The 13,605-nt window shown below is 37.2% G+C and overlaps 1 long non-coding RNA gene across 4 annotated transcripts in view; it reads left to right on the forward strand.

Annotated features, from left to right (window-relative positions):
• Nucleotides 1-13,605, forward strand: part of LOC147557326 (uncharacterized) — a 48,925-nt gene that overhangs the window by 34,263 nt on the left and 1,057 nt on the right. For all 4 annotated transcript variants that reach the window (XR_015233922.1, XR_015233921.1, XR_015233923.1 and 1 more), the window contains 5 exons: nt 286-5,441; nt 6,494-6,711; nt 6,789-7,674; nt 7,854-9,184; nt 10,293-13,506. This is a non-coding gene — a long non-coding RNA (uncharacterized LOC147557326). The remainder of the gene's footprint in view (nt 1-285; nt 5,442-6,493; nt 6,712-6,788; nt 7,675-7,853; nt 9,185-10,292; nt 13,507-13,605) is intronic.

A 13,605-nucleotide genomic window follows, 5' to 3' on the forward strand; every position in this document is an offset into this window, starting at 1 on the left:
CAAAGACCGACTTTCCATGTTTTTCTGATGTCCCTGGGGAAAAAAATACACTATTAAATTTTCTTTTCTGTTTTAGCATGCTATATTTTAAGGATCTTGCTTTATCTTTTCATTCCTTAACATGTGACGAACTCCATGTTTTGCCTGGTGTTATGAGGAGACGTTAATTTGTTTTATAAGAATATATTTTCCTGTCTGAGTTCCAAGTCAATTTGCCTTTTAAGAACTCTCTTGTTTTACATATCTTCTCGAATTGATGAACTTTTTTTTTGTTCTTTTTCTCAGGCATCTTTGCGACGGGGCGGCTAGTCCTATTTCGGTCATGTTAAAGTTAGAGAGGCGATGGGTTAAAGTACTCATTTGATTATTTGATTTTCATCCTTGCTAGAAAAAACTATAATTAACAGAAGCAAATCAACTGATTTTTTTGCAGAGGTTTGCACCTTGGACCAACTCTTAGAAGACGCGATCTAGTTTAGTCTCAATACCTTATTATGTATCCAAATAGTTTTCAGAAATCTGCGATTTTCAAAAATTAGTTTCTTTCTTTCGCCTGTGGCCTTCTTCAGGAGAATAGTACCATTTAAATTTCTTTTGTTCTCTAACAATTTCGTCGCTAACCTGTCGCGTGGACCTTTTCTTTGGTATTGGTATTCTAGGACAACGTTGGTGTATAGAGGAGGCAATTTATCTTCTTAAATGGGGATCCCATCTTAAGTTCAATGTGCACAAATCAGTTTTCTGTTTAGATTTCATTTGGAGAATACCTATAAAATTTTTCTTTCTTGTAGTTGTTTGGTTGTATTTGGTGTACATGTGTTGTACTTCATCTTTGGTTGGTTGCTTTGTAGGGGTTGGACACTTATTCCAGAGTCGATAATTATTCAAACCAATCACATCAGGATTGCCTTCAATACTTGCTGTGCTGGTTGTTTAAACCGATCAATTTTTGACCAATTGGGATTCCTTCACTTATCATTGGGACAGCATTATGGGGTGTTAGCTACTAAAAATCGAATCATCTCCTGGTGAAAAATAGTAACACTTGAACTTCCTCTCTAAAATCTGTTTTTCTTGTTTAATTGGTTGTTTCACTGGAAATTATCTTCTAGTGGAGGATATCTCTTCCATGCTTCTTGTAATATGACAGTGCCATTTTTTTTCTTTTAGACTAATCTAGGGTTTTGTAGTTACTTCGTTTTTTTGTTTTTGGTTTGCGTTTCAAACATCTATATTTGATTCCTTAATCGTTTCTCCGATTAGGCGTAGTATAATATGAGTTTGATTTTCATTTTTGATCAAGTGATTGCTTTTGCAGTGTCGATAGTTATTCAAACCAATCACATCAGGGTCGCCTTCAATACTTGCTGTGCTGGTTGTTTAAACCAGTCATAGTTTATTGATTGGATTTTCAGGGGGGAGCGGAGATTTATATTCTTCTAATTGATCTCCAGCTGTGTGATTTCCAAGGAAGCTTTCGAGTGAACAGTAAGATCGGCTGTGTCGATGTATCAGACATGTCGGTACAGAAATTAAACATATTTAGTTTTTTAGTTCGTTTATCCGGAACCTATTCTCGATTGGTTTTTTCTTTACAGACGCTTAGGCATTGGTTCGTGTTAACGGGTATGGGCGTATGGCTGCTCTCGCGTAACTTCAGGACATCTAGTTTTTCAGTCTGTTTATCTGGAATCTATTCTCGATTGGTTTTTTCTTTACAGATGCTTTAGGCATCAGTTCGTGTTAATGGGTATGGACGTATGGCTGCTCTCGTGTAACTTCTGGACATCTTGGTCATCTGTATATTTCAACCTGGATTTCAAATTTGAGAATGTCTTGGAAGTACTTGTTGTTTCTCTAGTTGGCGCCAAAATTATTGGCATTAAAAACGGAAATCTTTACGTGCAGGGAGTCTAGCTCTTGTAATGCATTATATGTATGTTAGTTCATTGTTAAATACTGAAATATACAATACGATAATTATAACAATGTGTTCTAAAGGGAAGTCAATTTCGTTATTATGAGGAATGATTGGGCTTTGTTCATTCCTCTAAAGGGGGTTGTCTAGTTTAACACTTTCCTCTCATTTCTTACTTCTCAGGGGATCTTTTACATTAAAACTTGGTAACTTCTGATGGAATATCTATTCCTATTCCTCCCGCATTCCAAGGTGAAGGCACTGGATTTTGATATGCGTTCATGCGATGTTTATATTAGTGGTTAGGTCTTTTTAGCTGGTCAACTCTGAGGTGTTTATTGTGATGTATCTGAAGGGGTCTGTCTTAACTTGCTTTACCTTTTATCCGTGTTGGAGGAATAATAACAGAAGCATGCAAACTTAATTTGTTTTTTGTTCCCAGGGATCTATGAATTGGCTTTACTCCAAGCAGACGTGATTTGATTTGCTCTCACGGGGGTTTTCCTATTTTCCATAGATTGCATAGGACTCTTTCTTGTCGTTTGTATATCTTTCTCTATGAGGGTTTACCTATTTATATCGGTGATGTTTAATCTATGTAATACTCAGGAATACGCAATATCCGTAGATCAGCTGGACATGTGTTTCTCATGCGCCTCGGGAAAATAGTACTTAAATTACTTTTCTGGTTTCTAGTGTGCGATATTTCAAGATCTTGCTACATCTTTTTACTCCCTAACATATGCAATCCTGCATTGTGTTATTTTTTTTGGCTTTTAGGACGAGTGATTTTCTAAAGGAGACCTCTTTGACGAGCTGCCATATTGAATTTGCCTCTAAATTTAATCCTTTTCAATTCCCGATGAGTTCATCTTGGAAGGGGGTGTTCTATTTCTTAACTCGCTTTAAGTTTTATCCATGTTAAAGGAATATGATAGTGTGCAAAATTCATTTGATTTTCCAGGGATGTGAGGATTGGACTCTCTTCAGGGAGGCATTACCTTGTTTTGTGAAACGAGGGGGTTTTCCTATCTTCTATTGTTCTGTAGAGTCTTGTCCCTTATGCGGTTTATGAAGGTGTTAGTTATGCACTGGTTTCTTCTTCAAGGGGGTATTCTAGACCAACTCGTAGAAGTTACATTTACTATAGGGGATACAAACATTTTGTTAGTTGGACGTCTGCATTCCATATCCAACATTCGGGCTGGATCCTACTCATTTCTTTAAGAGTCATATGGCGGTTGTTGCTCTCCGTACTTAGTTCATTACCTGAAGTGGGAAAGTGAAAACCTTTTGAGTTCACATGCTCTGCAGATCTCTGGGTTTGCTTAAAATCTTTTTGGGCTTTCCTACTCATTCCTTTGAAAGTTTGAAATACTATTATGGTTGCATTGGTTGTTTTAGAGGATTTAGTATTTAAGTTGGAGAATCGGCTTCCCTACAACGACGGGTTTCAGTTCTTAATTGCTATTATCTTCTTGTGTGTGGCACCTGTATATTCAGCATTGAACATACACCTTCCTATTACTATTTTAAGGGTGCATAATTGGACAACCACAAATTTCTATTTGTATCACTTTTGAGGAGAAGAGGATAGTTGGATGTATCTCTTCTCCATACACAGTTCATGGGTGTATTTTAACTACTATTGTTGCATATGCAGGCTTGTTTTTTCTAGCAGGAAAAGGCTCTGTTGTTCTTGAGTTTTCTGTCCTCTTTTTGAAGAAATGTGCTGATCGGTTGTCAGTTTTAGTGGATTTGCGGTTTAATGACTATTGAGTATTTGCAGGCTGGTTTCTGCTCCAGCTGTGGCTGGCTCATTAATAATAACTTGTGTCCTTTACCCTTGTTTCCTTGGTGGTTTCCTTTTTTACCTCTTGGAGGTGCTAGTGGATTTGTTATTGAGGCTGTGAGACAATTTGCTTGATGAGAGTTTGCTTTAGGAATTCGTCCTCACCTTATCTTAGTGATGTGCTGTCTCTCTTAAATGCTCCTAGTGTCAGACATATTCTTTTACTTTTGCCATGGAATACTTCATGGGACTTTTTCTTGTTTGTATGATAACATGCTTTATTTTCGAGTTTGTTACTCCTGGAGTTAGCTATTACCTTCAGGGACATATGCGTCTTTTCCTTGTTTGTATCCGATATCAATTAGTTTTTCTGTCATTGGTTATTTCAAGTCGCAATTGACAAGAACTCCGGATATTTATTTGCGAGATTTGAAATTTAATTATCTGTTTCAGTTTTGGTGTATTGATTATGTTGTGTTTGTCAAGTTAGGAGTTGGGATTATATGCCATGCTGGTTCTTCAGTACGAGCTTGGTATAACTAAGCCATTTGATATTACCTCTCTGACAACCAATTTTAACTCTGCAGATACCAAGCAATGAACATGTGGTTGTTGGTCCCAATCCTGGAAAAGGAGGGAATGATTCAGTTGTTTGCCTGTTTTATTTTATTGGTCCAATCATTTTGAAGGTATATTCTGCTTTTGATTAAGTAGTATCGTTTCTCAATGGTTTCCTGTATATGCACACTTGCTGAGTTTAAGATGACAGTAGCTATTCTCATCTTATTACGGGTCCTGGGAGTAGTAGTCCTTCGTGCAGTGAGCATTCACCCGGTATGATCAGTATATTGGAGTTTCATCTCTCTGCTTTTCTGCTGATTGTTTGAAGTTGAACTATTGATGTTGACATTTCTCTTTCTTGATGTTTTATTGCGTTTACTATGGGTTACATCGAGAATTAGTGTACGCCTTGTGCGCGTCGAGGCACACGCCTCAAGGTCACTTTTTGGGAGCAAACCTCCTCGAGGGCCTTGAGGCAGGAAAGGGATTTTTTAAACATCGGCGTTTTCAGATTGTTATTGCTGCGAGCATGTATTTGCAATTCAGATGATTATGTTCTAGTTCAATTGTTGGAGTTTGCCTTTTGGATTCTACATGTTCTCATCTTACTGTTCCTGTTCCTTGATTTTCCGTCAGGCTACTTGGCCCTTGCCTTTGATCCGTTACTGTTGCATGCGAGGAACAGGGGCTGATTGCTGGTTAATATAGAAGATTCCACCAAGACACTCAAATTAAATGTCGAAATGTGGAAACCTAAGGTGGTTAATTTGTATTTGCGAGTACCATCCTCCAACTTCTAATTTCCAATCATCTTTCAAGCAAATATTCTCACATTAAAATGTTTCTAATTTGTCACTTTTTATATGTTATTTTTGCATCTGTTGTTTTCTTCATTGCGGTAAATCTCCTGACTCTGCTTCATTTTTCATATTAATGGTATCCTGTTAAGAACAAGTAATGAAATTTCAAAATATTTCGGCCGAAATGACTGGATCTTTTCAATTTCAATGCCTATCGAAATTCCATTCCTTGTTTAATAATACTTTCTCGTATTTGTGCATGATCCTTATCAGACTATTTGGAGTTTTTGTGAGCAGAGGTCATTGTGGAAGAAGGGGGTGCTGGAATTCTGCATTAAACTGAAAACAAGTTGCTTCTGGGATAGTTTTGGTAATGTTTCAAATTTTATTTCTCCAATCGTTTTTTCAGTTTTTATATGTCGTTCTTTAAAAGTTAACATTTCCGTTATAGATCCTTCCTGCCTCTGCAGTGAAGTGTCATGCTTGAGGCTTCCTGGCGAAGGCTCCACGAGCCCCCCCCCCCCCCCCCCCCAAAGGCCTCGCCACTTACTAAGCTTGAGCGTACATCCTATAGCCTAGGCTTCAGACACTCTCGTGAGTGAAGTGGGACTATAACAGGAACTATATTTTCATCATCTCACCATAGGGTTGTTTCAACGTGTATAAGATTATCTACTATTTCATCAATCTGACTTCATCTTCTCTACTTTATCCTTGACCTAAAGGGTGAAGTTTCTTGGTTTGCTGGGATCTTGATTTGGTTGTACAGATAATATGTACCTTGGCTACCTCGTTATAGTTTCCATCTAAAAAGGTCACTTCTTTATGTGGTATCCTGTTGATCTCTTGAACAATGGTTCAACATTGAATGTTCTTTGATGCCCATGGGTGGAAGATTCAAGGTGACTTTCCTAAGTGGCGATAGTTCACCCTGAGGTGGATGCTGGCGTTATGAGTTCAAATATCTGCTTTGTGACAAAAAGAACTCAGACATCATACACCCAATGTCTCTGATTCGGCAACTTGTAGACTTAAATAATATACTTCCATTTAACATTACTCAGTTTCCTGCAATAATGGAGCCCCCAAAGTAGATTTTTTTTTTGAAACTTCTACTTGTTCTTATCTTACTCTTTTTTTTTTTAACTTTGAATGAATATATCCTGAGTTGTCCATTGAATACTCTTTCAAACAGGCTGAGTTTGGGTTGGTTTCTCTTGTTTATATCCTGAGTCTGGGTTGGTTTCAGTTGTCCATTTATTATTCCTTGCCTGAGTTTGGGTTGGGTTCTCTCGTTTATATCGTCAAGTCCTCCGTTCTTGATATATAGTTGTTTCCGGTGTTACAAGTTTCTCATTCCTTAAAATTCAGGTGTCTTGGTAGAATGATACGTGGGCTCATAAGTTCTGTTGTGTATGTCAGGTTAGGATTAAGTGCGTGGCTAGTGCCTCGATGTGATTGTTCATCACCAAGACATGTCTTTAACCGAAAACTAAGCAGAAGTCAAGTTACGTACTTGTAGTTGCCGGTCTTAAGCCTGGATAAGGAGGGAACATGATTAAATGGAGATACTTATCATATTATGTTCAGTGTTTACATGGATAGGACTCTGACTAAGGGTATTTTTAGCTTCAAATAAGGTAACATTCTGTCTCCACTGACTTCACTTCTACCTTGAGTGTCAGCCTGTTTGTTAAATAGCTCCTACATTTTGCAGGATCTACATTGGTTTATTCAGAGCTTCATAACCGTGAAAGCATATGAACCGGTCTCACTTACAAGATGATGCACTTCTATATTGACAGTTTTCAGTATCTTCTGTAATTTTACAGCCTCTAGGGTCCCTCGGAAATCCTGCTTCAAACACAGGCGAATAACCAATTGGCGGTAGGACAACATATTTCCGGTTTATCCCTGAAAGCACCAATGACATCTTCTCTGATTTCTTCATTATTTGGTTGTGGGATTGGTGATGTGGGTAGTTCTTGTGTTGGTTGATAAATAATCCCCAAATTTTCGATAATCTCGGTTCCTGAATCAAGATTGTCAGTCTAAATCATATTAAACCCTGTGCTTGCTTATAGGTCCACAGTCCACTTATGTTCAGTTGTCACACCCTGTATGACACTTGATCAAAAAATCATCCCCATTTACCAGATTCAACGGAAAAGGTTGATGGGCAACTTCCCTCCCTCTAATGGACAAAATCTCTCGGTGCGTTTCTTTTCCTTCTTCGTTACTGAAGGTTTTCGTTACAACCTCCATTATGACCTTAATTTGGAATTTCCATAGGGGTTTCATTATTCTTTGAGTAACAGTTTTAGGGATTTTCTTATTTGTCGTTGTTAATTCGTTCTAAACCTGATTCTGATCATGTTATTGGAGGACAAAGCTACTATAATATGGAAATTTGGAAACTATCTATACCTTATACAGAGAAGTCTCATTTTGTGTTTTAGTTAAGGAATTTATAGAGAAAACTTGGAAAACCCCAATAACAATTAAGGGTAGTTTTTCCACTATAATTCAGTTATGAGAAGTCCAGGAAGAAAATGAAAGAAGAAAGAAAGAACAGAGGCAAGAAGCTTCATGTAGCAAACAAGGTGAAAATATTTTACTTTTTCTCATTCTTGAATTTCTTCGGTTCTCTAATGTCGGGGATGCTACCAAGGCGGGAAACGGGTCTATAGGGATTTTGAGTTAGGACCTCAACCAAATGGGTTTATGTATTCTTAGGGTATCGATTTGATCTAATTAGGTTTGCAATTGTCTCTTGATGCAGGAAGGTGGTGGGATTATCCATTGCTCAAATGCTAATCGTGATTTTACAAGAACAAGAAGTTCTTCCCTCTTGTTCTTCGACCAAAAAAAATTAAGGGCATCAGGGACGTCTTGCCAAACGTCAGGTAATTGTTCTATCTTTCTTTTTCTTAATGTTTGGTGTTTCTAATAAGCTGGTTTTGTGTTACTTCACAGTTAAGCAGGTAACGTCTCTGGATTTGTTTGTGTTAGTCGATATAGTTGCTTTGACATAACTTCAAAAAGCCATCTTGGTGAGGAGAAGGTTTATTTTTTTGTTTGATACCTTTATAATGATCTATAACCACCAAATTCTGATTACAGATTGCGGTTTTGGGTATAGTTGCTTTGGCATAACTTCAAGTTACAATCTTGGTCATTGGAAGGTTTGTTGATTCGATCTATGAATATCTGTAACAAACAGTTATTTATTGATGCTTGGATCAAGGTTTTAACATTGAGAATCATTTGAATTGATTGTTGTTTTCTCCAGTTGGTTAGCTGCTTCTTGTCAACAAGATATCAGTCTATTGATTTTCTTTTTCGTGGGAGGGTTTTGGGACCCAAAATGTAAATCTTTACATGGAGTGTAGCTTGTGCAATCCTTCCAATTTTCTTAGTTCATTGTTACTAATCTAATATCCATTGTTAAAAGTTTCACGATGTTATAGAGGAAAGTTGATGTCTTCGGGAGGAAGATTGGGCTCTCTTTTTTGTCTGAAGGGGGTTTTCTATTTCACATCGGTTCCACAATGTCCATTCTTTATCATTCGTCGTTTGTAACTGTATGAGGTTGTAACAATGAATTTGCTTAACACTTTTTCAGGAGCCTAAAATACTCAAACTACTCTCGCGTCCTAATGGTGATCTATTTAAGGGCTAGGTATCTTGTTTGCACCATCTGGTCGGGATTTCCTTAATATCTTGGGGAATTGTTCTTGCTGCATTCTTTGTTTTTCTGAGGATTTTAGGTGAAGATTTGAAAGTTATAACTTGCGATCGTCTTCTTTTGTGCGACATATGTTGAAGGCATACAGTTTCCTGCTATTACTCCAGGGTGCCTGATTTAGACAATCACAATCTATATTTGGGTCTTGTGCTGATATGAAAAGAACAATTGGCTGTCTCTTGTCTATTTGCTATTTGTATGTCTCCTGTGATTGTTTATAAGGGTCTATTGCTTTCTTTAGTTATGTCTTCCTTTTGCAGTTTATATGCTGACTGGTGGTCCAGTTCTAGTAGATTTGTGATGTGATGAGGATCTGCAGGCTCGTTTCTTGTCCAGTCTTAGCAGGAGTTAAAGCTTCTAGCCAGGTCCTTTACCCTTTGCTTCCTCCTTTTTTTCTTTTTCGTCTTCTGAAATTGCTAGTTGATGTTAGATATGTCGGTATGGAAACATGAACATGACTGTTGCTGAATCCGCTCGTGGTGATGGGTATGGCTGTTTTGAGTACTTTATGACATATGGGTCCTTGGAAGGTTTTTGTGGTTTGAAATCTTTATAATGCTTTACAACTATATATTTTGTTATTTTTTGGTTTCGAGGACGAGTTAGTGTGTAGTGGAGACGTTAGACGAGATTTTCTGCCGTATGAAGTTTACCTCTTAGTAGTCCTTTTCAATTTACCTCTAGAATTAGTCCATGTTAAAGATCTATGTTGGAGTGTGCAAAATGCATTTGATATTCCCGAGATGTGAGAATTGGACTCCTCCCAGGGAGGCATTTCCTTGTGTTGGGAATTGAGGGGGTTTTCCTTCTATTGTTCTATACATTCTTCTTCCTTATTAGTGGTTTAAAGAGGTGCTAATTATGCAAATACAGAAACAATGGATCGTCCGCAGTACCCAAAGTATCAGTATTCTTGTGTCGTAGTAGTGTTCTATTTAACGATTAGGTTCTTGTGTTTCCTGCGAAGGGGGTTTTCTGATTGACCTTCCCTCGTTTAGTTTCTTTTTCTTTCTTTATGAGGTCTAATGGAACTCTTAAGACATAATTTATGTTCCTTCTCCTTCTTAGGGATCTTCATATTGGGATGGTCAGTCCTATTTAGCCATAGTTTATTGGGAGGATTGTGTTCAACATTGTCAAGTTTCCTGTGTGAAGGGCCTCTGAACATAGCTTCTTTGGTTCTTATTCTTGTTGGAGAAGTTACAATTAACACATGCAAAACCATTTGTTGTCCCTAGGGTGATCTTGCATCGTTTTTAGGTGGTTTTCCTGATTTATAATGTATAATTTCCTGATTTATAATGTATAATTCTTCTTTGAGGGTGTTGAGTGTGTCATTACCTAATTAGCTATCTAAACATTTGAGGAACGTGGTCATATTCAAACATCTGGTATCCCGTCAACCTCTTGAGTCTTGTTTACCTTTCGGGAGAAATAGTATCACTTAAATTTCTTCTGTCTTTTTGTTTCTAGCTTGCATAACTTGAGGAATATGCTCGATCTTCCACTCCCTAACATGTTGTCTGGATCCTTTCCCTAACTGCTGGTATTTTAGGACAACTGAGTCTTTCTTTACGGAGGGAAGCCGGTGCGTCTCAAGTTTCGATTCGGTAGCTGCTTTTGTGCCCAAGCCTCATATGGGTATACCTCTAGACATTTCTGTGTTGTAGTTGATTATTTCGTGGGGTTTTTGTTTTGTGTGTTTCTTACTGATTCAATTGTTGAGCAATTGGGATTCCTCCACTTGTCATTGGAACAGCATTGTGGAGTGTTAGCTACAACAAATCGGATAATTTCCTGGTGGAAAATAGTAACACTTGACCTGAAATCTGTTTTTCTTTTTTAATTGATTGTTGCAGTGGAAGTTATCTTCCAGTGGGGGATATCTATTCCATGCTTCCTGTACTATGACAATGCCTTTCCATTCTTTCGTTTTCAACTAATCTAGGTTTTGTAGTTAATTTGCTTTTGTTGCTTTTGGTTTGCGTTTCAAACATCTAATTTGATTCCTTCATTGTTTCTCTGATTAGGCGCACTATAATATGGGTTGGATTTTCACTCTTGATCAGTTGATTGCTATTGCAGATTCGATAGTTACTCAATTTTTCAAATTTCGATTGTCTTTGGGTTCAACTACAAATTGGGTTCAAGTTTGTATTTGATATTGAGGGGGGTAATTAGTTCAGTCATAATTACTTTTTGATGGCTTTAGATACTGATTCTGATGTTGATCTTATCGTGTCTTTTTTTTTGATGAAGTGATCTTATCGTGTCTACAATCATAGACTCATGTTCTTCCAATTGAACCTCAGTTGTGTGGCTTGCAAGGAAGATTTCAGGTGGACAATAAGATCAGCTGTGTCGATGTATCAGATATGCGAGTATAGACACTTAAACATGATCTACTTTTTCAGTTATTGTTTATCTAGAATCTATTCTCGATTGGGTTTTCTTTACAGACGTTTAGGTTTCCGTTCGTGCTAATGGGTATGCCAGGTATCGCATATCTTCATGACATCTTGGTTAACTGTATATTTTAACCCGGAGTTAAAGTTTGAGAATGTTTTTGAAGTGATTGTTTTTTGTCCAGTTGGTAGCACACTTCTACAACAAAATATGCAATGCATTGTAGGTTTTTCAGTTCATTGTTAATACTGAAAATATGCAATATAATAAGTTTCACCATGTTCTACTGGGAAGTCAATTTCAAGCGGATTTTTTAGAGGAGTTTTTGGTTTTTGTGTCGGTTGTTATCACGTTTGAATGTTGACCAATATTTATTCCTTCACTTTATTACAGGGACAACGTTATGGAGTGTTAGTTTCTAAAATTCAGATGATCTCCATTTTGATGGGATAAATGAATCTTGATCTCTTAGCTGTTTAAATTATTTTCAGATGATGAGCGATTTGGTTTTTGTTGTAAAGGAGGTACTATATGCTAACTTTGTTCTTTAGTTCATAGGTTCTTTTTTTACTATAGAGTACAGGAAGTTTCTTTCTCCTTCTTCTTGTCGGAAGTCTATGCACTCTATACCTGGTCGTAACCTAATTTAGGAAGCAGTAATGTTCCAATTGACCCCTAAAAACTTATTTTCTCTATTAGTTCTTTTGAACATCCCTTCCTCATTCAATGCGTTGATTAGGATTCAGCACTTGACGAACTGATATGGTTCTTCTTTTGAAGGGAGTTTTCTATCCTTGTTTTTTTTTTTTTTTGAATTGTTCAGCGTGTGCCTCGAACCCTTGACCTCTAAGGTGGAAGATCATACCTCTTACCACTCCAACCAAGGGTTGTTGCCTTTCTATCCTTGGTTGCTCAATCAGAGTAAGTTTTTGTTGTTTCATTATGTTAGTTCCGCAACTACTAGGTGCAGTTGGATGTAACAGTGATATTTGTGTAATTTTGCTTCTCGAGATTCAGATGATCACTGGTGTTTGGTATTCCAGGAGTCGGTTTAAGTTGAGCCTGCTGAATAGTAAGGGGCTTTCTACTGGAGTTGCTTTTCTGAAAGTTTAGTTTGCAATGCGTCCATTTTTGCTACCGTATTCAAAATTCCTTCACGTAACTTTTAGGATTTGGCTCCTGTAGCAGGACGAAAGTGTTGTCCTGATAAAAATTTTAGTTGTAACATTGCTTCCTTAACTTGTTTTCAAGCTTTTATTTCCTTCTAAATTGATGTTTTCTAGGGATTTGCAACTTGGCCCAACTCCAATAAAACGCGATCTAGTTTCCTATGAAGGGGTTTGTCCTTAACATGTGATGAACTTTTTTTCTTTTTCAATTTGAGGATGATTGGACTTCAGAGGAGGTTTTCTTTTGTTAGAAGAGATCTTCGTGACGAGTTCCATTTCGAATTTGCATCTTCAGGTTTCGTCCTTTTCAATTAGTAATTGGTTGTTTATTGAAGGGTGTATCTGTCTCTTAATTTGATTTTTCTTCAGGTAAAGCACATTCATATTCATCCTATTGAGCCTTTCCTGTATGGTCTCCAAGGTAGATATCGGGGAAAGCGCACGATCACTTTGTAGATGCATTTGGATGTCGCTATAGAAACTATTGAAATTGATTAGTACTTCTGTAACTGAAAATCTAGAATCTGTTATCGTCTTCGGTTTTTCTTCACTGATTCATAGGTATCCTCTCCGGATTTGTTCGTACTAGTCGATACAGTTGCTTTGGGATAAACTTAGAACATCATTTGGTAAGCGGAAGGATTATTCTTTTTTGTTTGATATCTTTATAATGATCTATAACCACCAAATTCTGATCAATAGGTTGCTGTTTGGGTATAGTTGCTTTGGCATTACTTTAAGCCATCATTTTGGTCATTGGAAGGTTAAGTTTCTATTTGCGAATATCCATAGCAAACAGTTATAGATACTCGGATTAAGGGCTTAACTTTGAGAATGGTTTGAATTGATTGTTGTTTTCTTCTGTTGGTGTTCTACTTCTTGTCAATAAGATATCAGGTTGTAGCTTTTCTTTTTCTTGGGAGGCTTGCGGGACCAAAATGAAAATCTTTACTTGGATAATAGCTTATGCAATGCATTCCAATTTCCTTAGGTCATTGTTACTAATCTAATATGCATTTTTAAAAGTTTTATGATGTTATACAAGGAAGTTGGTGTCTTTGGGAGGAAGTTGAGCTCTCTGCTTAACGATGATTTCTTCTAATAAAAAATCGGTAGCTATGTTTCCATTTTCTTTCCTAGGTCTCTTTGTGATGCAATAGTTATTCCTCGTCATCCTGTGTTTCCATGGGCGGTGGCTTTTTAATCTACCT

The sequence above is a fragment of the Eschscholzia californica genome, unplaced genomic scaffold (genome assembly GCF_041429995.1).
Source record: "Eschscholzia californica isolate CP2 unplaced genomic scaffold, dmEscCali1.0.p SCAF_2, whole genome shotgun sequence".
NCBI lineage: Eukaryota > Viridiplantae > Streptophyta > Magnoliopsida > Ranunculales > Papaveraceae > Eschscholzia > Eschscholzia californica.